General features: G+C 35.6%; 1 long non-coding RNA gene and 1 pseudogene across 1 annotated transcript in view; one reads left to right on the top strand and one right to left on the bottom strand.

Moving 5' to 3' along the window:
• LOC111813676 overlaps positions 1 to 25991 on the bottom strand; it is a 217917-nt gene that overhangs the window by 120568 nt on the left and 71358 nt on the right. The gene's annotated exons all lie outside the window — the stretch shown is intronic.
• LOC101591882 lies at positions 4062 to 4451 on the top strand (annotated as a pseudogene).

Raw genomic sequence — 25991 nt, 5'->3', positions numbered from 1 at the left:
GAGAAGAAATTTTGTACTGATATTGTTTAGCCAAGATATGATGTCTGCATCTTGTCCTCTGAATAACCACTACAAAAACAATATGGAAATTATTAATTATTGTAACTATCCTGCTATCCTGTTTTGAAACTGTTTCAGTGTTATTTTGTTTTCTCATTAAAATGAACAGTAAATTTTTAAAATAAATAAAATATACTATATATGTGAACACATATTCTTATATACATATATGTCTTTTTATGTGTAAAAATATGAGGTTGACCTATAACTTAATTTTAATGACACTTTACAACTACCTCAAAAATAGCTACCACAGGGGCTGGTGAGATGGCTCAGTGGTCTAAAGCACCTACTTAGAACAAGCTTAGCAAAGCACAGGGACCGCGGTTCAATTCCCCAGCACCACATGTCAGACAGCTCTGCCCCCTGGTGGGCTGAGCTGGCCACACACACACACACACACACACACACACACACACACACACAAAATAAAATAAAATATAAAAATTTAAAAAAAATAGCTACCACAAAACAGACCTAAGGTTTATTGATAGAAGACACATCAAACATCAAACTCTTGAATTATATAAAATGATCAAAGAAAAAACTTGGTAAGTTCCATAACTAAGCATATAGTTGAAGAAAGAATTTGATAGGTGACTTTAAAGAAGATTCAAATGAAATTTAAAAAATTAATGAAACAATACAAAACACAAATAATAAATTTAGCAAAGGATTAAAATCCAAGGTACCAAACAGAAATCCAAATCAAAGAAATCTATGGAATGTATGGGCCTCAGAAGTGGCAAATGGGGCGGGCAAGAAAGCTCAGCCGATTAAGTACTTATTTAGGCAAGTGCAGGGACCAGGGTTCGATCCCTGGTACTATATGCCAAACCAGCCCCACCCTTGGGCATGCTGAGGCATCCACCAAGACAGGGCATGGGGGTGCATGCTTGTCATTACAGTGCTGGGGAGGCTGAAAACAGGAGCCATCACTATGAGTCAGGACTGTGTGGTAAGACCCTGTATCAAATACATTAAAAACAAGAAATAGCAAATAAGTGAGATTATTTTAAAAGCAGAAGACAGGTTTGATACATGTGACTATGTACTCACAGATACCATACAAATAAGAGAGCAGGAAAACTAATCCAACAACTTCCAGATGATGCAAATAATACTAATTTGAGAATAACTGGAGTCATAGAAAAGTATGAAAACAGCAAAAATGAAAAAAAAAAATTACAGAAAGCGTAGCAGAGATTTTTCCAAGTATGAGGACAGAACGCAACATAAAGTTAAGCAAAGCATATAGAACTCTAAGGAGCTCTTACCAGAGAACCTATCCATAGCAAATCATATTTAAAATCCCAAAAATCCAACACATAAACAGAATCCTAAAAGATGTTAGAAAAAAGCAACATCTATTCCAGAAGGAAATCTATGGATTAAAATCAAAGGATGGAAAACAATGTTCCAAGTAATGGGAACCTGAAAACAAGAGTGGCAAAAGAGACTTCAAACAAAAAAATGACCAAAAAAAAAGCAAAAAAGAAAAATCACTAAATATTAGCTAAGTAAACAACTCAACAAGAAGAGATAACAGTTGTAAAAAACTGTAAATGTACACACCAAATGTTGGCACACCTAACATCATAAAACAAACACAACTGGTCATAAAAATTGCAATAAAGAGCAAAACCATCATAGTGAAAGACCTCCAAACCTGTCTTATTTACTTTTCTTGTTCATGAGATAAAATATCCTATTTCATAATTGAAGGAGGAAAAGTTTATTTTTACTTTAGCTCACAGTTTGTAGAAACTTCAATACATGGTCAGCTGACTCCATGACGTAATAGAATGTCAGAGGGGTAATGCAGCCCCAAAACAGCCCATAGCAAAGCAGGCAGGAGGCAGTGAAACATGAAGCAAAAAAGTTGGCTCTGTCTTTTCCCATCCAGGATACTAACATTTTAAATGCTGTCACCTATACTCATACAGATGTCTCCAGTGAATCTATTCAGCCACACCCAGAACTGGGCTAATGTCAATCAGTGTACCAAGTCAGTATCACTCACCCTAAATCCTGCCAACCCCAACAAGGAGCAAAAAAAAACCCACCAATGAATCATGAGGATTTGGGATGACATCTACATACAAAACATAAAGCTTCCCTTTCACAAATACATCAACAAAACAAAAATCAACAAAGAAATGTCAAATTAAAACACACCTTACAGCAAAAGGACTTCATAGATATTAATGGATTGCTTCACTCTACAAAGGAATATACATTCCTCTCAGCAGTACGTGGAAATTTCTCTAAGAGATCACATACTATCCTATAAAGCTTGCTTGAATCAGTACAAAATCATTGAAATTATCTCACGTATAGTACTAGATTACACTGCACTGAAAATGGAAATGGCAAAAGCAATTCAAGGCCTCATAAAAGCAAAAGCAGTCTAAATCTAAAACTACTACAAATAGGAAAATTATAAAACTCGGAGGAAAAATCAATGTAATTAAGACAGAAAAACAATATGAGGAACCAATGTTTTGAAAAACTGACTGTTCAACACAATAAGAAATCAGACACTTAGTCAAACTTAACAAAAGAAGGAAAGAAAAGACCCACTTCAAAGAAATTAAAAATGAAAAAGCTGGAATTACACCACACACTGAAGTCTACAGTATTGTTAGATAAAAAATTTTGAAAACATGCAATCCAATATACTGGTGACCACAACAAATGGACAAATTTTTAAACATACAGTATATGAATAACCAAAACTGAAACAATATCATGTGAAAACCTTCAACAGTTCAACAAGAGACAATGAAATTGAAGCAGTAATTAAAAAACAAACTCGGCCATCCAGATACCTCAGCAGACTAAAACACCTGCTTAGGCAGGCATAGGGACCAGGGTTCAATTCCCTGTGTGCCCAGGGATCAAGGATCGATCCCCTTCATACTGTGCCCACCCTTTCCCCGGGGCCTTCTGAGATGGCAGTTGAGACTGGGCGTGGTAGCACATTGTCTGTAATCCCATCACTTGGGAGGCTGAAAACAGTAGGATCATTATGAGTCTGATCTGTGTAATGAGACCCTGTAGATCTTGTACTAAATATATATAAAAAAAGAAAAAAAACCTGAAACATTTTTATGGCTTGTGTCTAGTTCTCCCCCCAAGCCTTATGCAGTCATGGGTGGCTTTTGGAGTTTGTGATTGATTCTTGATCTAGTGCTGGGATTGAGGGTGTGGGTGCTACACTCAACCTGGGGCAGGTAATTTGCATTACAATATTAAGAAGTGGAGAGAGGCTAGCTAGGTGCTGCAGCTGGTGCTCCTCCCTTTGCTTTAGCTATTTTTCCACCATGAATGCTGCCTTTTGCCATGTGCCACTCTGCCTTACAGTCAGTCAAGTATGGACTGACACATCCACTAAATATGTGTTAAATGAACATTCCCTTCCGTAATTTTGGGTGCCTATTTTTGTCCCAGCAACAAAAGAAAAGTAAATGAGTTAGAAAATCCAAGGTTCTGCTGGTTTCACTGCTAAATTTCACAAGAACTTCAGGGAAGATATAACATTGACACTTCTCAAATTCTATAATGAAATTGGAAGGGAACAATTACTTAAAAATGCATTCCTGAAACCTACAATTACTTTGATTCCAAAACCAGAGAAGGGTTCAACCAAAAATAAAAGCTAAGGGCAATCTCTTTAATGAACATTAAGTGCAAAAAATATTCAATAAAATCCTGGCAAACACAGTACACCAAGTTATTAAAATATCACATAGTGTAACAAAGTAGGCTTTATCCTCAGAAGGCAAAGATTATTCAATATACGTGAATCAACAAATTTAATACATCACATAAACAGTGTAAGGATAAAAATTATAAAAGTATGTAAACAGATACAGAAAAAGACACTGAAAAAAATCCAACATCCATTCATGATAAAAATCTTAAATGAAAACAGGTAGAAAAGGACCATATTTCAATCTAACAAATGCTATTTATCCCTTTCTGATTCCTCAGCCGCCATGGCACCCATGAAAAAGTCTGTGGCGAAGGGGATTAAAAAAAAAAAACAAGCAGCTCCTGAAGTTCACCCTTGATTGCATACATCCTGTAGAAGATGGAATCATGGATGCTGCCAATTTCGAGCACTTTCTCCAGGAAAGAATCAAGGTGAATGGCAAAGCCAGGAATCTTGGTGGAGGGGTGGTCACCATTGAGAGGAGTAAGAGCAAGATCACTGTGACTTCCAAGGTGCCTTTTTCCAAAAGGTATTTGAAATATCTCAGCAAAAATATTTGAAGAAGAATAATCTATGTGACTGGTTGTGCACAGTTGTTAGCAGCCAAGAAATTTATGAATTACATTACTTCCAAATTAATCAGGATGAAGAGGAGGAGGAAGATGAGGATTAAGGCTCCTTTGTCTGGAATATCTTTTATGACTTCTTGAATAAACCTTGGGAACCAAAAAAAAAAAAAAAACAGGTATTTATGACAAACCTACTGCCAACATCATACAAGTAGCTGATGCAGAAAAGCTGATAGCCTTCCTTCTAAAATCAGAAAGAAGAGAATAATGTCCATTAGCACCATTACTTTTCAATATAGTACTCAAAATACTACAGAGAGAAATCAGGTAAAACAAAGGAATAAAAAGAATATGAACAGAAAAAGTACAATTCAAGTTGTTATTTGTACATCACATAAATCCTTCTTTTAAAGTGAAGTTTATTGGTACAAGTATAACTGGTACTCACAATGATCAGCTGTATTACTGGGAATTTGAACCTGCATATGATATATCTTTTTTAAATGTATTTGGTACAGGGTCTGACTACGCAGCTCAAACTCATAATGCTTTTCCTGTTTTCAGCCTCCCAAGCTTTGGTATTATAGGCATGTGCCACTACACCTGGTCTCGGGGTAGATGGCTCAGTGAGCCCAGGGCCAGCATGGCATGTGTGCCAGGGACTGAACCCCAGACCCCATACTTGCCTAAGCAGACACTTAGTTTACTGAGCTATTTCACCAATCCCATGATGCATCTTATTTCCTCATTTTTCTCTTTCTCTTTCCTTCCATTAATCCCTCATCCAATGCTTATTTGGCTGAGGCAAGAGGATCACTGTAAGTTGCAGACCAGCTTGGGCCACATAGTGAGTTCAAGGCCAGCCTGAACTGTAGAGACTGTGTCTTCCTCCTCCCTTCTCCCCCGCAGAAAAAGAAAAAAACAAAAGATGATGTGATCCTTTACATTAAAAGACCTAACAAAAAGCTTCAGCAAAAGATTCCTGGAACTAATAATCAAATTGAGCAGTACAGCAGACACAAAATCTACTCACAAAAATCAGCAGCATTTCTGTATACCAATGAGGAATACACCAACAAAGAAATTAGGAAAACACATTCACAATAGCATCAAGAAAAATTATATGTATAAGAATTATCCTAGCCAAGAAAATGGAAGACCTCTATAATTAAGACTATAATACTCTAAAAAAAAAAAAAGGAGATCAAGGAGGGCATCAGAAATGAGAAGATATACTGTTTTCCTCCATAGGCAGAACAAATGTTTCCATAATAGCCATAGTACAAAACCTGACATATAGACTGAATGAATCCAAATCAAAATAGCAATAGCATATCTCACACAGCTAGAAAAAAGTTCCTAAGTTTTATATGCAACTAGAAGAGACCTAGAAGAGCAAAAATAATTCTTGGCCACAAGAGAAAAGCAGAAGGCATAATCCTAGATATACAGTTTATACTACCTAGCTACAGTGAAAAAAATAGCATGTTAATGGCATAACAACAGACATGTAGAAAAGTGAAATACAGAAAAGAATGCAAAAATATTTGCAGGCACATAGAGTTCTTTAGTTTTTTACAAAGGAACCAAAAAGTACACCAGAAGGATGATCACGTTTTGAACATATTATGCTAGGTCAATTGGCTATACACATGCACAAAGTAGAATCTATATACAAAAATAAAATCATAAAGGATTAAACACCTGATTATTAAAAACAGAACATGCTAGAAGATTAAATAGGAAAAACTCTCAAAAATATAAGCATATGAAAAGGTTTTTTTTTAACAGAACCCCAACTGCTGAAGAAATAACATGAAGAATCAAAAAAGGGAATGGCATAAAATTTAAAATCATCTGCACAGAAAAGAAAACAAATATCAGAGCAAAGACAAACTTTAGAATGAGAAAAAATGTTGTCAGCTTCTTCATAGACAAAGGACTCATATCTAAATTATAGGAAAAAACACCAAATATTAAACCCTAAATAAATTAAAATGCCCAAATGAAAAATGAACAAATGAAATGAGTAGACACTTCTCAAAAGAAGTAGAAAGAACTAAAAAATACAAGAAAAATGTTTAACATGTCTGCCCATAGATAAATACAAAATAATATAGATTTAATCCTACTCCACAAAAACTGGCTATTATCAATATATCAAAAATAACAAATGTTGATGAGCTCTTGGAGAAAAAGGAATTCCTCTACATTGTTGATGGGAATGTAAAACTACTATGGAAATTCCTCAAGAATAGCTAATAGAATGTCCATTCAAGCCAGATATTTCCCTTCTAGATATCTTTCCAAAAGAGTGAAAAACATATCACGTTGATACATACATGCTTATAGCAACAAAACATGTAATAACTAAATCTTAGAAAAGGCCTGTTAGTCCATCAATGCATAACGACAAGGAAAACATGATTTATTTGCACAATAGAGTACTATTCTACCATAAAGCAGAATAAATTTGAGTCACTTTTAGGCAAATGGATGCATCTTGAGACGACGATGTTAAGTGAAATAAACCAAACACACATGCTTCAATATTGCATGCTTGCTCTGATATGAGAAAGCCAAAGTATAAATGATTCAAATAAAGAAATAAGAATAATAGGAATCAGGCAGTTAGATCCTTTGGAAAAGGAAAAAGTATCTAGAGATGGAGGAAAGACAAGGAAGGAAAGTAACAGGTAGTAAAAGAATCAAGATTTATTATGTGCAAGGATCAACTCCCCACAATGAATTTAATCACTATGTATTTGAAACATGTATTAATAAATGAAATATTTTTAAAATATTATGGATTTGTGAGGGAATAAATAAAATAATTAGATCAATTGAGCAGCTCCAATCTTCACACACATTTCAAATGATTTACTGTACTGAAAAATATATTTAATTTTATTCATTGATTAAAATAAAAATTAACCAGAAAATCATAAAAATAAACAATATAAACTGGAAATTTTTTAAAATACTCATGGATATAGAAAAGAATATTAATACAGAAGTATCTTCATAATTAAGAAGTTCTATGACTGCTACGAGATCTGTGTCATTTTTCCAGTAAACTTGATTTTATTTAAAAATCCTTTTTTTCACCATATTTTATTGAAGCAAAAAATATTCAACACTTTCTCAAAACCTGAGGCAATTTAAAGTCTATAGCAAGCTACCCTTAAAACTCCTCCATGTAGGAGAAGACACTCTCTCAGGCTTTCATAGAGAGCACATTGGCCAAGCATTGGCCGTGACTCATCCACATGGCTGCACTGACAAAGGTTCTACAATCTGAGGTACAGGATCTCAGGATAAATCCTGAGGGCATTTCACTGACCTTCTCAGACCCAAAAGCTACAACTCTTGTTGCACAGGTCCTGCTTTACCTTGGTCTTAACCATCCAGTAGAAAAGTATGAAGACGAAATATAGGAAGTAAAGCCATGCTGTTATGTTGAGCTGTGGGGGACTCAGGTCAATAATTTCTGACATTGCCAGTTAAACAGAAGACCCAATGCTATTATGGGCTACTGAACTCTTTTAGAGTATTTTGCTGAGTTTACACACCTATAATATTCAACAACGGAACTTAAAAAAAATGGGGTATACTGATGAATGTCCATTTTGTATCTGTGTATTCAAAGTGGTTGGGATAGATATATAGTTGCATTCTCTTAATGAATAGAATGATTTGTTCTAATGGTGTTTATAAATAGGATCACAAGTCTGCACCTTGTACAGCACTTAACCACTAAGAAGAATATATGCAGTGTATTATTTGTTGAAACTGTACTTTCGATTTGATTTGAAACTGTCTCATTGCTATATGTTTATCAATAAAACTTTGAAAAGAAAAAAAAAACTCCTCCATGTATTACATGATGATGATCAATAAATACTAAATAGAAGCCATATTTTTTTAATTTCATATTGCTTTAAAGTTTCAAATACTTTCAGTTCTGAAAAAACACCCAGGAGGGGAATAACTGGCTTGAATGAGACTTCCAATCCTAGCTTTTGATGGCATTTCCACACTAATTTCCATAGTGGTTGTACCAGCCTGTACTCGCACCAACAGTGGAGAAGCATTCTTTTTTCTCCAGAGCTTCTCCAGCATTTGTTATTAGTTGACTTCTTGATGTTACACATTCTTTCTGGAATGAAATGGAATCTCACTATTGTTTTAATTTTCATTTCTTGAATGGCCAATGATGTTGAACATTTTTTTATATGTATTTACTTGTCAATTGTATTTCTTCCTCTGAAAAGTGTATATTCATCTCAGATGTCCATTTTTTAATTGGGTCTTTGAATTTGGTGGACCTGATTTTTTAAAAATTCTTTATATATTCTAGATAGAAGGCATTTGTCTGAGGGACAGTTGGCTATATTTTTTTCCTCTATTTGTTGGTTTTCTTTTTATTCTGTTGGAGACTTGCTCTGAAGTGCAGAAAGTTTTCAAAAAGATAAGATCCCAGTTGCTGTTTCTTTGAAGTGTTTCCTATGCAGTTTGTGTTTTGTTCATGAACTTTCTATCAGTATGTCTTTAAGATTTCTACCTACATTTTCCTGTAGAAGATTTAGTGTTTCTGCTTTAATATTTGAAGCTTTGATCCATTTTGACTGTAACCTCATACTACAGCAATATATATGCACCCATGTTTACAGCAGCACAATTTTGTTACAGCTAAATCCTGTAAACAACCCTGATGCCCATCAACTGAAGAATGGATAAGGAAATTGTGGAACTTTTATACAATGAATTATTATTCAGCTATAAAACAAGAAAAATTTGAGTCTTTTTTTTGGTAAATGGATGCAACTAGAGAACATACTCTTAAGTGAAACAAATCATACCCATATATGCAAATGTAGGATTGTCTCCTTAGTGTGAGAACCTGAAAGAGGAAAATGGAATCTGAAGGGTGCAATAGACACTGGTAAAAGGGAATGAACTTATTAAAAAAGAAAGAGGTACTGAGTTAAGGAGACTGTCTGGAGAGGGAGTGCGGGAAAGAGATATATCTATGTATGTGAGCAGGATGCTTTTCGACAACTGTATCGAGTATTTCTGCTGGTTTATGAACAGAAGCAGTTAATGTTTTAATTTGTTTTCTCTTTTTTCAATTGTAATTTTCCCTTCTTAGTTTCTTATACTTTTTTTCTTTATTTCTTACTTCTAATTTTACATGCATATATCATAATATGAATAACTGTTTGGAAGACAACAGTATGTATTACAACAAATACTGTGAAATTCATATTACTTTGTTAAGTGAAAATCTGTATTACTTATAACCTTTTCTATTTTAATTATAATTTGTGCTCTCTTTAAAAAATTTTATAAAATAAAACGTAAGATATTTTAAGTTATTTTAAATGTGTTATTACATAAAAAATGATCCCAAAGGTAGAAGGAAGGTGCATACTGGATGTGGTGGGTTTGGTTTGCACACAGCACTGGCAACACAGAAGCTTTATTGATCTGCAGTAGCCTATCCCACCATCACAAAAGACAGGCAGACCCTGGACAGATACAGGCATCAGGTAAGTCTGGCCCTGTGTTTGTGACCATCTTAGGGGCTTTGCTGAGCTTGGGACCATCCCCATAATCCCTTGAGGCATATTGAGTTGCTACCGCCCCCTCTTCAGTGTGACAGAAGCCACACTGGATACCACACAGCAAGAGCTTTGGTGAGCCTACCTTGACCCTACTGCCAATACTGTGTGAGTCTTGCTGATGAGAACCTTGCTTCCTCCCATCACTGCTGAGTCCAGGAGAACACTGGCAGCTCCACAAATGTCAAAATGAAGGAGCAATAGGAAAACTCAAACCTCTAGCCCATGCAGAACCAGTCCAGGAAACCAAGAAATTGAAAATCACACACCTGAAATTGGTAAATTCATAAAAACTGAAGTAAAGAAAACACTCCATCAGGCCATGGAGGAGATCATATCAGAAATAGTCTCTCAGGTAAAAAATGAAATGACATCATAAAAGAATTGCTCAGCACATCCAAAGAAGGCATAGATGCAAAAATAAAGAACAACAGAAAAATGATGGAAAAATTCAGCGAACAATACAGGAAAGAAATATAGTGCATGAAACAGACTCAAAGAGATATCCTGGAAATTAAGAATTCCACTGAAAGCTAGCAAAAGCACTTGAACGAAACTGAAGATAGAGTCTCAGACCTTGAAGACAGCATTATAGCTAGTGATCATGAAAGATCTCTTAAAACTAACAAGGAAATAACAATTCAGCAGCTGCAAGATGATATGAAAATAAAGCTATGTAAGACTAATAGATGTCAAGGAAACAGCAGGAGTCAACAAAAATTACATAAAAAGACTATTTGCAGAAGTAATAGGAGAAAATTTCCCAGGCAAGGGAAAAGAATCTGACATACAGTTAAGTGAGGCACATACTACTCCAATTAGCCATATCAAAATAAATCAAAAATTAGACACAACAATCAAGATCACATAAATTAAGGAAAAGAACAGAATATTAAAAGCAGTTAAAGAACTAGATGAACTATAATGGCAAGCTTATCAGAAATTGGAAGATTTCTCAACAAAAACCATCAAACCAGGAACAGCTTGGAATGAAATATTTCAGATCCTGAAAGGAAACAACTTCCAAAACATATTGATGTACCCTGCAAAACCATGTATCAAATATAATGGAGAGACAATATACTTCTACAACAAAGAACAACTTAAGAAATTCATGACCATCAAACCAAACCTACAAAGAGTACTGACAACTGTTCTACAAAGAGACAGAAGAACCACAACTTCAAGAAAAAAAAATAGAAAGGATCCACCAAGCAGAGAAAGCAACTAAACAAAGGGGAAAAGTAGAGATTCTACAGCAGTAAAAAATAACATGACAAAGACAAACCAAAGCATATCAGTGATAACCATCAATGTAAATGGGCTGAATTTTCCAATCACAAGAAGCAAACTGGCAGAGTAGATCGAGAAACAAAATCCAATAATATGCTGTATACAAGAAATTTCATTTAACTCAAAAGGAAATTAGTAGACTGAAAGTCAAAGGAAGGAAAACAATACACCATGTGACAAGAACCCAGAAAAAAGCAGGGCTAGCTATTCTGGTTTCTAACAATGTCAATTTCAAATCATGAATAATTAAAAGAGATGCAGAAGTTCACCACATACTTGTTAGGAAAAAAACCCATGAGGAAGAAATAACAATCATAAAAATATATGCATCCAATGTAGGAGCACCCAATTACATAAGACAAATTTGAACACACATGGAAAAAAGCAATGAGCAATAACACAACTATATTTGGGACTTTAACACCCCACTGTCAAAAAGAAATAGATCAACTAAATGGATTTAGTAGATCCTTACAGTATTCTATCCAACAACATCAGAATACACATTCTTCTCAGGTGCACATGGGACCTTCTCCAAAATAGACAATATGCTAGCACATAGAGCATGCTTAATTAAATAAAAAGGAATTAAAATCATCCCATGCATATTATCTAACCATAGTGCAATGAAACTGGAAACTGTGGAGAAAAGAAACAGTAAAAACTCCATGAACACATAGAAATTAAAAAAACACTCTCCTGAACAATCAATGGGTCACAGGTGAAATAAAACAAAAACTAAACAATATTTACAATCAACTGAAAATATACATACAATTTATCAGATCCTGTGGAATGCAATGCAAGTTTTCTTAAGAGGGAAATTTTTCCTTTCCCATCTTAAAGATGGCGCGTGAAAAAACTGAGAAGCCAGACACTAAAGATAAGAAACCTGAAGCCAAGAAGGCTTCTGCCAGTGGTACTGGTAAAAAGGGTAAGTTGAAGAAGGCACAAAAATCCAATTAGGGGCAAGCCCCACTGCAGCTGAAATCCTGTCCTGGTTAGAGGAATTGATAGATACTCACGATCTGCTATGTATTCCAGTAAGGCTTTGTACAAGAGAAATTACACAGCTGCTAAATCAAAGGTTGAGAAGAAAAAGAAGAAGAAAGTTTTTGCTATGATCACAAAACCAGTTGGTGGGGACAAGAATGGAGATACGCAAGTGGTTAATCTTCAAAAAATGCCTAGATACTACCCTACTGAAGATGTGCCTCGAAAGCTCTTGAGCCATGGCAGGAAACCCTTCAGTCAGCATGTGAGGAAACTTCAAGCTAGCATCACTCTTGGCACCATCTTGATCATCCTCACCAGATGTCACAGAGGCAAGAGAGTGGTCTTTCTGAAGCAGTTGGCCAGTGGCTTAATACTTGTGACTAGGCCTCTTAGCCTTAACCTTGTTCCTCTACAAAGAACACACCAGAAATTTGTCATTGCCATCTCTACACAAATTGATATCAGCAAAGTGAAAATCCCCAAACACCTCACTGATGCTTAGTTCAAGAAGAAGCTACGGAAATGCAGACACCAGGAGGGCAAAACCTTTGAAATCGAGAAAGAGAGAAACCAGATTTCAGAGCAGTGTGAGGTGGATCAGAAGGCAGTGGACTCACAGATTTTAGCAAAAAATCAAAGTTGTTCTTCAGCTCCAGGGCTACCTGTGATTAGTTTTTGCTCTGAAAAATGGAATTTATCCTCATAAATTAGTGTTCTAAGTTTCTTACTAGAACCTAATTAAATAACTGATGCATTAAAAAAGGGAAATTTGCAATGCTATTTTCTCACATCAGGAAAACCGAGTGAGCCCCAATGCTGCACTTATGCTGCACTTCAAGTTCCTAGAAAATGAACAGCAAGTCAAGCCCTAAGCCCAAAGCCCAATGAAGTCAGGAAATTATAAAGATCAGCACACAACTGGAATGGAGATGAAGAAAACAATACAAAGAATTATTAAATCAAAAAGTTGGTTCTTTGAAAGGATAAATAAATTTGATAGACTAGTAGCCAACCTTTTCAAAACAGGAAGGAAAAAATTCAAAATCATGCAATTAGTGAAAATGGTGAAATGACTACAGACCTTACAGAAATTCAGACGATCATCAATATTTACTTCAAAAATCTTTACTTTCACAGAATGGAAAACACAGAAGAAATGAACAGATTCCTAGATACACATGAATTACCAAAGCTGAGTCAAGAAGATGCAAAATTCTTTAAAAAATATCAGCGAACCAAAAGAGACATAGAATACTAAAGGCATTCCTGGGCAATAAAGGAAAGGAGGAATCACAATCCTTGACTTGAGATTATGTTACAAAACTACTGTGATAAAATCAGCGTGGAACTGCCAAAAAAAACAAGCCTAGGATCAATGCAACAAATTAGAAAATGCAAATGCAACTACAAACACACCCAATCATCCTATCTTTGACAAAGGAGCCAAACAGGCTCACTGAAAGAAAGATAGCCTCTTCAATAAATGGTGCTGGAAAAACTGGCTTTCCATCTGCCAAAGGCTACAATGAGACCTATGTTAATCACCATGCATTGAACTACAGTCAAAATGGAACAAAGATTTAAATATTAAAACAAAAACACTAAATATTCTGTAGGAGAAAGTAGGCAGGAATCTTAAAGACATCGAGGTAGGTACAGAGTTCAAAAACAAAAACCAAACCACACAGGTAATACTTTAAAGAACCAAAAACTGAAATCTCATATTTTTGAAAAGTTTCTGCAAGTCAAAAAAAAAAATCACCAACAGCATAGAAATAAAGCCCACGAATTGGGAAACTATAGCTGACTGCTCTTCAGACAAAGGCCTTCAATGTAGAACATATAAATAATTTTAAACAATCAGGACCCCAGAATTTAAAGACCCAATAGAAAATGGGCATTTCAGATGAGTACACAATTCTCAGATGAAGAAATACAAATGGTAAATAGATATATAATAAACTTCATCATTATTGTTCCTTAGAGAAAATGCAAATTAAAACAACACTGAGATTCCATCTCACCCTAGAAAGAATGGCTATCATCAAGAAGTCAACTGTTGGTGGAAGTGCAGCCTGGTAAAGCCATTATGGAAATCAGTGTGGAGATTTCTGCAAATATTAAGACTGGGAGTCACATTTAACTTGGCTATTCCCCTCCTGGGTGCCTTTCCAAATAAACTGAAAACATTGTACCACACTGATATATGTACACCCATGTTTATAGCAGCACAATTTGTCATAGTTATATCTTGGAAACTACCCAAATGCTCATCAAATGAGGGATGGATAAAAAAGATCTGGTATTTTTGTATACTGGAGTATTATTCAACTATAAAAAGATAAATTTGGGGCCAGGGAGATGGCTCAATGGAATAAGCACTTCCCTGGCAAGCGCAAGGGCCTGAGTTCAATCCCTGGTTCCGAAAAAAAAAAAAGATAAATTAGAGGGTTTTACAGGTAAATGGATGCAACTAGAGACCATACTCACAATGAAATAACTGAGATCTGCATGTGGAAACATGATATTGTCTCAGGCTAAGAACCTGAAAGAGTAAATAAAATATAAAAGGAACAATAGATACTGTGAAAGAGAAAGAACCGATTCAAAGGGAAGGAATAATTGGGAAGAAGCATCATACATGGGGAACAAGATATATTTTTGTATGTATGCAGGCATAGCTTGGATAAATGTACTGCTGATTTCTCCTGGTCTACTGAGGGAAGCAGTTGATGCTTAAATATTTTTCTCCTCCTTAGTAATTTCCTATAACTTCTTTTTCTTTCTTTTACCAATATTGCATGCTTGTATCTGGTAATCCAAAAAACTAATCTGAAGCAAACATTATGCAATACAGGAACCATGTCTAATTCCCATTGTTTTGTTTGAAGTTCTGTATCATTTCCAGTGTTTTGCTTACTCTGATTTTCTTTTGGCTATTTTAAATTCTCTTTATTTTTTATTTTATTTTATTTTGTTTTCTTGTATTTAATTCAGGGTCTACAATGTCTCACTACGTAGATCAGACTCATAGTGATTCTTCCTTTTTTCAGTCTCCCAAGTACTGGAATTAGAGGCGTGCACCACCACACCCAGTATCAATCATTGTCTCAGCAGAGCACCAGGATCAGGGCAGGCCAGGGATCAAAACCCAGTCACTGCATCTGCCTAGTGGGTCCTTTAATCAGTCAAGCTATTTGACAGGCCCCAAATTCTCTTTACAACAACAACAAAAAGAAATTGATCCTAAAATATTTAAACATGAACATTCTTTAAAAAATTCTTTAATTTGAAAAAGAATACATCTAAACATGGCAAAGAATTATAGTTAAAATACATTACAATATTTGCAAATACCTAAGAGGTAGTATTTTATTTTGTAATATTTCTCAGATACAACATAAAATTAAAGTTATGTGCAGCTGTATTTCGGTGTGGCTTAACTTGTATGAAACACAAAATACATTTAATTCTACATGAAATTTTTCACACTATTCTTAGTTTTAACAATAAAATTTCATAAAAAGGAAGTAGTCAAGAATACCAAGATCAGGGCCAGTCAAATAGCTCAGTGGATTAAAGCACCTTCAAGCAGGTGCAGGTGCTGGGGGTTCAATGCCCAGGCCTGCTCTTCCAGCTCCACCCCCAGGGCTTGCTGAGACAGCAATTGAGACCCAGCATGGTGGCACATGCCTTTAATCCCAGCTCTTGGGAGGCTGTAAACAAGCGGATCACTAGGAGTCCAAACTAGTAGTGAGACCTTCAATACCCTTTAGACCTTTGCCTAAAATGCAAAAAAAAAAGAGAGAAAGAAAGAAAAGAATAGCAAGATCAGAAATAGCAAGATTCAGTCCTAGCCTACTTAGCAACCAATGGGACACAGCAGAAATTAAACAAGAAATTCAACAATATCTACAATGCAATGAAATTTCAAGCACAACTTATTGGAATTTATGGGATACGATGAAAACAGTTTTCAGAGGGAAATTCATAGCTGTGAACTAACACATTAGGCAAAAAGAACGGGAGCAAATACATACCCTAATGCTGCACCTTCAACAACTAGAAAAGGAAGAGCAAACCAAAACTAGAGCCCAAATACAGAAAGAAATCATAAAGATTAGAACAGAAATTAATTCAATTGAGATGAAGAAAACAATTGAAAAAATTAAAAAAGCAAAAAGCTGGTTCTTTGAAAGATTAAATAAAATCAATAAGCCCCTAGCTAACCTGATCAATAAGAGGAAAGAACAAATTCAAATACAAGCAATAAGGAAGGAAAAGGTTGTAATTACTATAAACTCAGTGGAAATTCAGAAGATTATCAATAGCTACTTTGAGAATCTTTACTCTGACAGAATAGAAGACACAGATGAAAAGGACAGATTCATAGAAAGGTACAAATTACCGAAACTAAATTAAAAAGATATAACAACTCTCAATAACCCAATAACAGCCAATGAAATAGGAGATGTAATAAAAAACCTACCAACAAAGAAAAGTCCAGGTCCGGATGGATTCACAACTGAATTCTACAAGACATTTACAGAAGATGTAGTCTATTTACTCCTCAAACTTTTCCATGAAATTAAAAGGAAGCAATCCTCCCAAAATCATTCCTGCAGGCAAGTATTATACTGATACCAAAACCAGGGAAAGAGGCAACTAAGAAAGAGAATTACAGGTCAATCTCCCTCATGAACATAGATGCAAAAATCCTCAATAAAATCCTAGCAAATAGAATACAGCAAAAAGATCATACACCATGACCATGTATGATTCATCACAGGGATTCAAGGATGGTTCAATATTTGAAAAATCTATAAATGTAATACACTATATCAACAGAGCGAAAACTAAAAACCACATCATCATCTCCACTGATGCAGAAAAGGCTTTTGACAAAGTCCAACACTCATTCATGTACAAAGACCTGCAGAAAATTTGAATAGATGGCCCCTACTTCAATCTGGTAAAAGCCATTTATGAAAACACAACAGCTAACATAATTCTAAATGGAGAAAAATTAAAATCTTTTACTCTTAGATCTGATACAAGACAAGGATGCCTTGTATCACCACTTCTATTCAATATACTTCTGGAATGATTAGCTACAGCCATTAGACAAGAGAAAGAAATAAAAGGAATAAGAAAAGGTAAAGAAGTTAAATAATCATTATTTGCCGATGACATGATACTTTACTTGGAAGACCTAAAAAAACTCCACCAAGAAGCTACTAGAATTAATACAGAAATTCAGTAGCGTAGCAGGTTATAAAGTCAATACCCAAAAGTCAATACCATTCCTCTATACAGATAACAAACAAATGAAAGGGAAATTATAGAAACAATACCTTTTACAATAGCACAGAAAAACTGAAATATCTTGGAATTAATCTAAGTAAATAATTCAAAGATCTTTTCAAGGAAAATTACAGGACTCTGAAAAAAGAGATCGTAGAGGATTTCAGAAAATGGAAAGATATTCTATGCTCTTGGATAGAAAGAACCAACATTGTGAAGATAGCCAAACTCCCAAAATTGCTGTACAGATTTAATGCAATCCCTATCAAAATACCACCAATGTACATGATAGAGTTAGAGAAAACATTCCTGGGCCGGGGAGATGGCTCAGTGGAATAAGCGCTTCCCTGGCAAGCAGAAGGACCTGAGTTCAATCCCCGGTTCTGCAAAAAGAAAAAAAAAAAAGAAAGAAAAACCATTCCTAAAACATTTGAAACCAGAAAAGATCTAGAATAGCAAAGGAAATCCGGGGCAATAAAAACAATGCAGACGGCATTACAATTACTTACTTGAAATTATACTACAAGGCTACTGTGATAAAATCAGCATGGTACTGGCAACAATATAGACTTGAGGATCAATGGAATAGATTAGAAGACACTGAAGCCCTTATGAACACATGCAGCCACCTCATCTTTGACAAAGAGGTCAAAGCTACTCACTGGAAGAAAGATAGCCTCTTTAACAAATAGTGCTGGAAAAACTGGCTCTCTAAATGTGGAAAATTAAAACTTCACCCAGGTCTATAACCATGCACTAAACTAAAGTGAAAATGGATTAAAGATCTAAACATTAAAACAGAGACACTAAATCTGCTGGACGAGAAAGTAGAAGGAACTCTTGAAGACATATGGGTAGGCAAAGAGTTCATGAACAAAAATTAAATCACACGGGAAACAGCTGAAAGAATTAACAACTGGGACCTGCTCTTACTGAGAAGTTTTTGCACTTCAAAAGAAACTACCAACAAAGTGAAGAGACAACCCACAAATTTGGTAAAAATCATGACAAATAAGTAGACAAAGGTCTGCTCTCTAGAATCTATAAGGAACTAAAAAACACTAGGGCCCCAAAATTTAAAGACCCAGTCCAGACATGGGCATCTGAGAGGATCACACACTTCTCAGAGGATGAAATTAAAGAAGCGAATAAATACATGAAACAATGCTCCACATCACTATCCATCCATGAAATGCAAATTAAAACAATATGGAGATATCATCTCACCCCAGAAAGAATGGCTATCATAAAGAAATCAACCAACAACAAATGTTGGAGAGGCTGTGGGGAAAAAGGAACCCTTCTCCACTGCTGGTGGGAATGTACATTAGTACAACCTTTATGGAAATCAGTGTGGAGATTCCTTACAAAACTTGGACTGGAAATCTCATTTAAACCAGCTATTGCTCTACTGGGAATTTTCCCGGAGTATCTGAAAACATCGTATCATAGAGATATATGTGTGCCTATGTTTACAGCAGCACAATTTGTAATAGCCAAATTTTGGAAACAACCAAGATACCCATCACCTGAGGAATGGATGAAAACGATGTGGTATTTTTACAGAATGGAGTATTACTCAGCTGTAAGGAATGATAAACTCTAAGCCTTTATATTGAAGGGGATGCCACTTGCAGATATACTCATAAGTGAAGTAAACCAGACACCCATGGGCAAATATCATATAGTTTCCCTAGTATAAGAACTCAAAAGAAGAAATACAAATAGAAAGGTATAATACAAGTAAAAGGAAAGCAAGAACTTGAGGACTAGCTAATTAAGAGCGGGAAAGGTGAAGAGCTAGGAAACATGACAGTGACAAGCCATACAGTTATATGTAGAAGATGGGCAAGGCAATGATCCTCAGAATCTCCAGAGATTTTTGAATCTATCAGTTAATTGAAAAGATTCTTACCCTGACTAACTATATATACTGACACCTGTGAAGTAAGCAACTGCGCTGAAGATGGCAATTTGTAATAATACGTTCATGCTTGGAGTGCCTGTCATTCTGGTCTTCTGAATACTGGCTGCTTGTCATGACATGCCAGTTGCTGCTGTGCTTTCTCGCGGGTAAATGATTGTTCAAAAAGAAGGGGGTGGTGAATGAAGGCAGGAGACAGGAAAAGCAATGTTGTGGGACTGTCCTGCTTCAAGTTTGTGTATGGTTAGATTTCTGGACTTAGGTGTAAACATAAGAATTATATAATTCTTTATGCCTATTTTTAAAATATATTATAATTTTAAATGTTTTTTATCATATTATGTAGGGACTTAAAGTTCAACATATCAATGCTTGATGAAAAATACCTGTTCCATGTTCTGCCTAAGATGTTTGATATTCAGACAGATAGTGAGGTTAAGCTCAACAGCCTAGGTTGTATGGTAATAAAATAAACTTCTCTTTTGGAGGCTTAACAACCTAAGTTTGCAGACCAAAATTAGAGAAAAAGGAGGACTTCAAGGAAAGACAATATTTTGGCCCTAGCCTTCCAAGGTCAATTAAGATTCAGGACATATGAGAACTTGCACTGTAATGTCATGTAACTCTGTAGTGTCCCAAATTTTCTGATGGAGATTATGGGGCCAAAGAGGAAAGTGATGTTTGATGTAGAGTGTGCCTAAGGAGAGTCACATGGAGAGAAAATACTCTCTCAGGCTTTCACAGAGAGCACATTGGCCAAGTAATGGCCGTGACTCATCCACATGGCTTACACTGACAAAGGATCTACAGTCTGAGGTACAGGATCGGAGAAAAATTCCCGAGGGGATTTCATTGACCTTTTCAGACCCAAAAGCTGCAACTCTTGTAGCATAGTTCTTGCTTTATCTTGGCCTTAACCATCCAGCAGAAAAGTATAAAAACAAACTATAAGAAGTAAAGCCATGCTGTTATGTTGAGCTATATGGCACTCAGGTGAATAATTTCTGACATTGCCTGTGAAGCACAAGACCCAATACTATTATGGACTACTGGACTCTTTTAGAATATTTTACTGACTTAACACACCTATAATATTCAAATGGAACTAAACAAAGAAGGGGATACAGATGCATGTCCATTTTGTATCTGTGCATTCAAAATGGGTAGAATAGATATATAGTTACATTCTCTTAATGAATAGCAGGATTTGTTGTAATAGTGTTTGTAAATAGGATATCATGTCTGCATCTTGTACCACAATTAACCACTAGGAAGAATGTATACAATGTGTTAATTATTGAAACTGATACCAATTTGGTTTGAAACTGTCTCATTGCTATTTGTTTCTTAATAAAATTATGGAGAAAAAAAGAGACAAAAAAGAAGAAAGCACACCAGAGAGGTGGAGAATGGAAGGATGCAGCCTCACACCAAGGATCAAGGATTTCTGCAGCTGACGGAAGCAAGAAAAGAGAAAAGGACCGGATTCTCCCTCAGAGCCTCCAGAGTTGACCAGTCAGTCCTGACCCTGCCAGCATCTTGAATTTAGATTTCTGATATCCATGATGCTGACAGGATCAATTTTCATTATATTAATCCACATAGTAGTAATTAGCTACAGCAGCTCAAGGAAACTAAAATGTTTGCCTGTTCTAAAGCACCTTTATAGAGTTCTTATAACACAAAATAAAATGAATTTAAACAAAAAAATATCAGAAATAACAAATTAAGCAAGAAAATATTTTCTCAGAGAAGAACATTTTAATTCTACTAATTTTTCCTTGACACCATAATCCTCTTTTTTTCTACAAAGCTTAAATCAGCTTTAATATAGACAAGAATATTTTCATATCTGAAATTAAAATCAAAACTAATTATTTGTGTCTCTCTCAAATGGAAATCTTAACATTTTATAATGATGAAAATATTACTTAAAAACCAAAATGGAAGTTTACATTTTAAAGGCTTCTAAAAACTTCATTAATTTATGCTAATAGAAAATATAATTAAATAAAATCTTGCTCCATGTGAGATGTTTAAGTAGGAATAAATAACCTAAGTGATTCATAATAAAAACTTGTTTTTTTATAGACAGCTATGTTAGATTGAAATAAATAAGCAATCACAGAGCGATCTAGCTGTTGAAGGAGTTGGTACAGAAGTCTAGACACATCAAGATTCTGGCAGGCGGCAGATCTGAAGACAGATCAAGATTCAACAGACAAGCCTGCAAACCTCCCTAGAGTTAAACAGCAGCTTGAGATTAGGAACACCTCTTCTGATGAACCCAAATAGGTATCAGATGCATAGGGGGGTCACCAGAATATCTGGACCCATACTCCTACTCCTTCCCAGTAAAGCCTTTTTGTTTCTACAATAAGTAATGATGGGGCTGGGGAGATGACTCAGAGGTCTATTATGGTTTGTGTCTAGTTGTCCCCTCAAAGCCTCATGCAATCATGGGGCAGGGACTCCTGGAATTTGAGATTAACTCATGATCCACTGGGATTATAGGTTTTAGTACTGCTGGGATTATGGTGAGTATTATACCCAACCTGGGGCGGATATACAAAATACAACTTAAGAAAGACAGACTTCCTCTCTGTTGCTATTGTTGTTTCCACTGCTCCTCCCTTGGCTCCTCTTGCTTTTTTGCCACCATCATGAATGGTTGCTCTCTGACATGCACTGCTCTGCCTTGGAACCAGCTAAATATAGACTAAAACCTCCAATAACTATGAGCTAAATAAACCTTTCCTTCCTTCATTTTGTGTGTCATGTATTTGTCCCAGGAACAAGAAAAGAGTAACTGAGACAGAGGTCTAAGTACCTCCCTGGCAAGCACAAGGACCTGGGTTTGATTCACAGTATCTCAGAACCCTAGGCATGCTATGCCAGCCACCAAAACCAGGTGTGGTGGCCCACTCCTATAATCCCAGTGAAGGAATGCTGAGACAGAAGGATTAAAACAAGTCTGAGCTGTGTAGAAAGACCATGTACTTACTAAATAAATAAATAGATAGATAGATAGATAGATAGATAGATAGATAGACTTTTTAAACTTAAAAAAAGAAGTGATGAATAAACTAAAGTTAATGATAGGTGATGCTCACCATATATGCTTGCTATGTGACTCCTTTCCCTATTCAATCAATATTAGGTAAGTGGTTATACTTATTGGAAGGCTCTAATTGGACATGACTCTCCCAGCACACAACCTGTTTATCAGCAAAGGCATTGTTCTCAGCAGAGACTCAACTGACCACTGAAGCTGTCTTCAGTAAAACCAGGATGTCATAAGAGAGATAAGATAGGGTCGGGAGTCTTGAAGGTCCTGGGACATCTGGGGACACCTCAAAATTTACAGTGGGTCCCTCAAGGGCTTTGCCCAATGAGGTGCAAGACAGAAAACTTTGACCACTGATGTTTATTAACAACTTCCCAATTAATGTCCTTTGTCTTCCTTCAATCCCTAAAAAAGGCCTGTTTTTCTCTGTTCCCTAGAGACAGCCTTATTGTCCTGTGTGACTGTGCTTAGATATTAAACCTTATGCCTTGTGGCTTTTACAAAAGTCTGTTGAGTGGTCTCTGCCTCACTGTATTCTTTATATCTGTAATCCACAGGTTGATTGTAGTTTGACCCATGGTAAACCCACATGGTGATTTTGCTGTGTAAAGTGGCTTGAATGAAGAACTTACCAGTGATCACTAAAGAATACTCCTACAAATCCAGGAATCATTCTTATTTCCAACCAAACTCTCCCTTTGGTTTGTGACTTTATTCATTGATGTTTTGAGATCACACAGTACATTTGAGATCGAATAGGCTGATAGTTACTTTTCCACATGACAGTTTGATTCTACTGCCTTAAAAATAGTTTTTTTAAGTAATATGTTTCCCAATGAGTTGGAAAAAATACCATACCTGAGGGCATGACTCCAATGTGCTTTAGATTTTTAAAGTCAGAATTTAAAAGATATAAGGAATTTTTTAAATAACATGGTCTGAATTTACTTCCACAAACAGGAAGTAGACATAATTTTCCTTATTTATCCTGCTAAATACCACCAAAAGCCACAAACATTACATAAATAAACAGAAAAACATTATGATACATGACAGAAAGGAGAAGGAACAAGGGAATTCTGAGTTTTGATTTTGCATCCTGTATCTCAGAATCGAATCTGAAGAATAGAGTATTGTAGAAATTACAAAGGCACACAGAAAAGCCCCAACAGAATTCTACTGTAACTAGCCAAGAACCAGAATGTGAGGCAAAATAAACCCACAACTTTAAAATTGCAATAGCTTTACTCTGACAAAACATCAATGAAGAAAATGGGATACTGCAACCCATGTAAACAAATGCCAAGTGGGGCTCCAAAACATCCATTCTTGTAAGACAATAACAAGAGACACCAAGAGCCCCACCTAAGTGATATCTAGGAAGGCCAAGTAGGGCAATATAACTTTAATCTGGTCATTTAGTAATAAACTTTCTTAATATATGCAATGTCAATAGAAACCATGTGGGAAGCTGGGCTTGCACCTCTGAGCAGCATTCACTCATTGCTTATAAACACAGGCTAAGTAAGAAACTTGACTTCTTCCTCTACCCAGAAATAATGAGTTTCCCCTTTTAGCTGCTGGAGTAATATCAGAGACAACCAGTAAAAACAAAAGGTTTAACTAAGAACCAAAGTTTCATAACATAATGTAAAAATTTGAGGTTTCAATTCAAAATCCCTCATTATAATAAGACCAGAAATGTCTCAACCAGTATGAAATATAAGATAATAAATATCAAACTTAAGAGAAATAAATTAGAATAACTGGGCAAAATTTTAAAACAGATTTAGAAATACTTCAAGGAATAACTACAAAAACAAAACAAATGTAAATAGATTCAGCAAATACATAGAAATTCTTACGAAAGAGGAAATATAAAGCAGAACCAAATTTAGATTTTATAAATGTAAAATAGCTCAAATAAGATCAATGGATGGATTCAGAAACAAAAATGTAGAAAACAACGGGAAAATCACTAATTAGAATGAAGAAAAATAAAAATTGTTCTAAGCAATAGCAAGAAAATAAATGTGTTTGTATGTGAGAAAGAAAATGAGAGAAGTGGGAGAGAGGCAGATAGAGACAAACACAAAAACAGAGAAACAGAGACAGAGAGATGACATTGTAACAAAATATCTATCATGCATGTCCACTGCAGTTCCAAAAGAATGGAGGAAAACTGTTGAGTTTGAAAAACTATTAGAAAAATAAATATTCCAAATTTTTGTAGTGGTATAAACTTTAAAATTCACAAATCAAGGAAATTCAAATGAGATAAACACAAATAAATCCATCATAAGGTATATTATACTTAAACTTGCAAAAATTAAGACTAAATGAGGTCCCTAAAGCAACAAAAACAACAGGAAACTTCACCTACCTATAGTTAAGCCAAAAACAATATTATCTTTTTTTAAATTTACTTATCTTAGTAGGTTTATTTGGACACTCCAACCAAATGGAGTAAAAGGTGAGAACAAAGGAACAAGGCAGGAAGCTACATTCAGAGAAATGCAGTTGTAAATAGAGGAAGGGATTGAAGTGCCAGGACACAATGGCATAAGGCAGCTAAATAGAGACCTGGAGCTGATGTCATAGAAGGTATCCCACACACCAGTAGTTTGCAAACATATTTTACTCATGTAGCTTTTTGTGACTGAAGCATATGGAGAAGTAAAGCATAATAAGTGAAACAAATAAAAGCAAAATACTTCAAGTCTCCCCTAGGTACACCATGGCCTGTTAGTTAACCAATATTCATGGAATTTTCTCCTAACTACTACGGTCCATACAACAATAACACGAACAATATTCTGAGAATATTTGGAGTCGAACAATATAAAGTAAATGCTTACTGATATGGGGGAGAAGTCTGTTTAACAGTGTGAATGGATTTCAGTTTTAAAGATACACTACAAATATCCAAACTGATTTTTCTTTAGCTCTTCCAAGGATCATTTACCACACACCCACCAGAGTCATCCATCGCTTTTGATAGTAAAGCAGACCAACAAAGTCCTATGTTTGATTTAATCTAAATGCATCAAAAACAAGAGCCAGACTCCATTCTAAGGTCGACCCAGCTGAGCTCTTCCGCGTGTCTTTCCGGAGCTTCATTCTTCTGCAATCTCCCTGCTCAACTTGTACATGATGGTTTTCCTTCTGTTCTTTGAACAGAAGTCTGGCATGGCCTTTGAGCTTTTTATTCCTTCTCCACATGAACGGCTCTGCCTCCAGCTTTTCACAGTGTGTGCTTCACCTGCTACTCACTGATGACTCCTCTGATGATGCTATGTAAGAGGAGCTTGCTCTTGTCCCCCTGTGTTGGACATCCACCTGCTCTATTTTTTGTTTTCCTCTTTTCATTGAACACAAGCTGAATTATCAGATATATATACTGTTTCATGTACAAAAACAATATTTACTAAATAGA

The sequence above is a fragment of the Octodon degus genome, unplaced genomic scaffold (genome assembly GCF_000260255.1).
Source record: "Octodon degus isolate 3935 unplaced genomic scaffold, OctDeg1.0 scaffold00211, whole genome shotgun sequence".
NCBI lineage: Eukaryota > Metazoa > Chordata > Mammalia > Rodentia > Octodontidae > Octodon > Octodon degus.
Note: the sequence above shows the minus strand (reverse complement) of the source record. Positions and strands in the feature narration are given on the sequence as shown.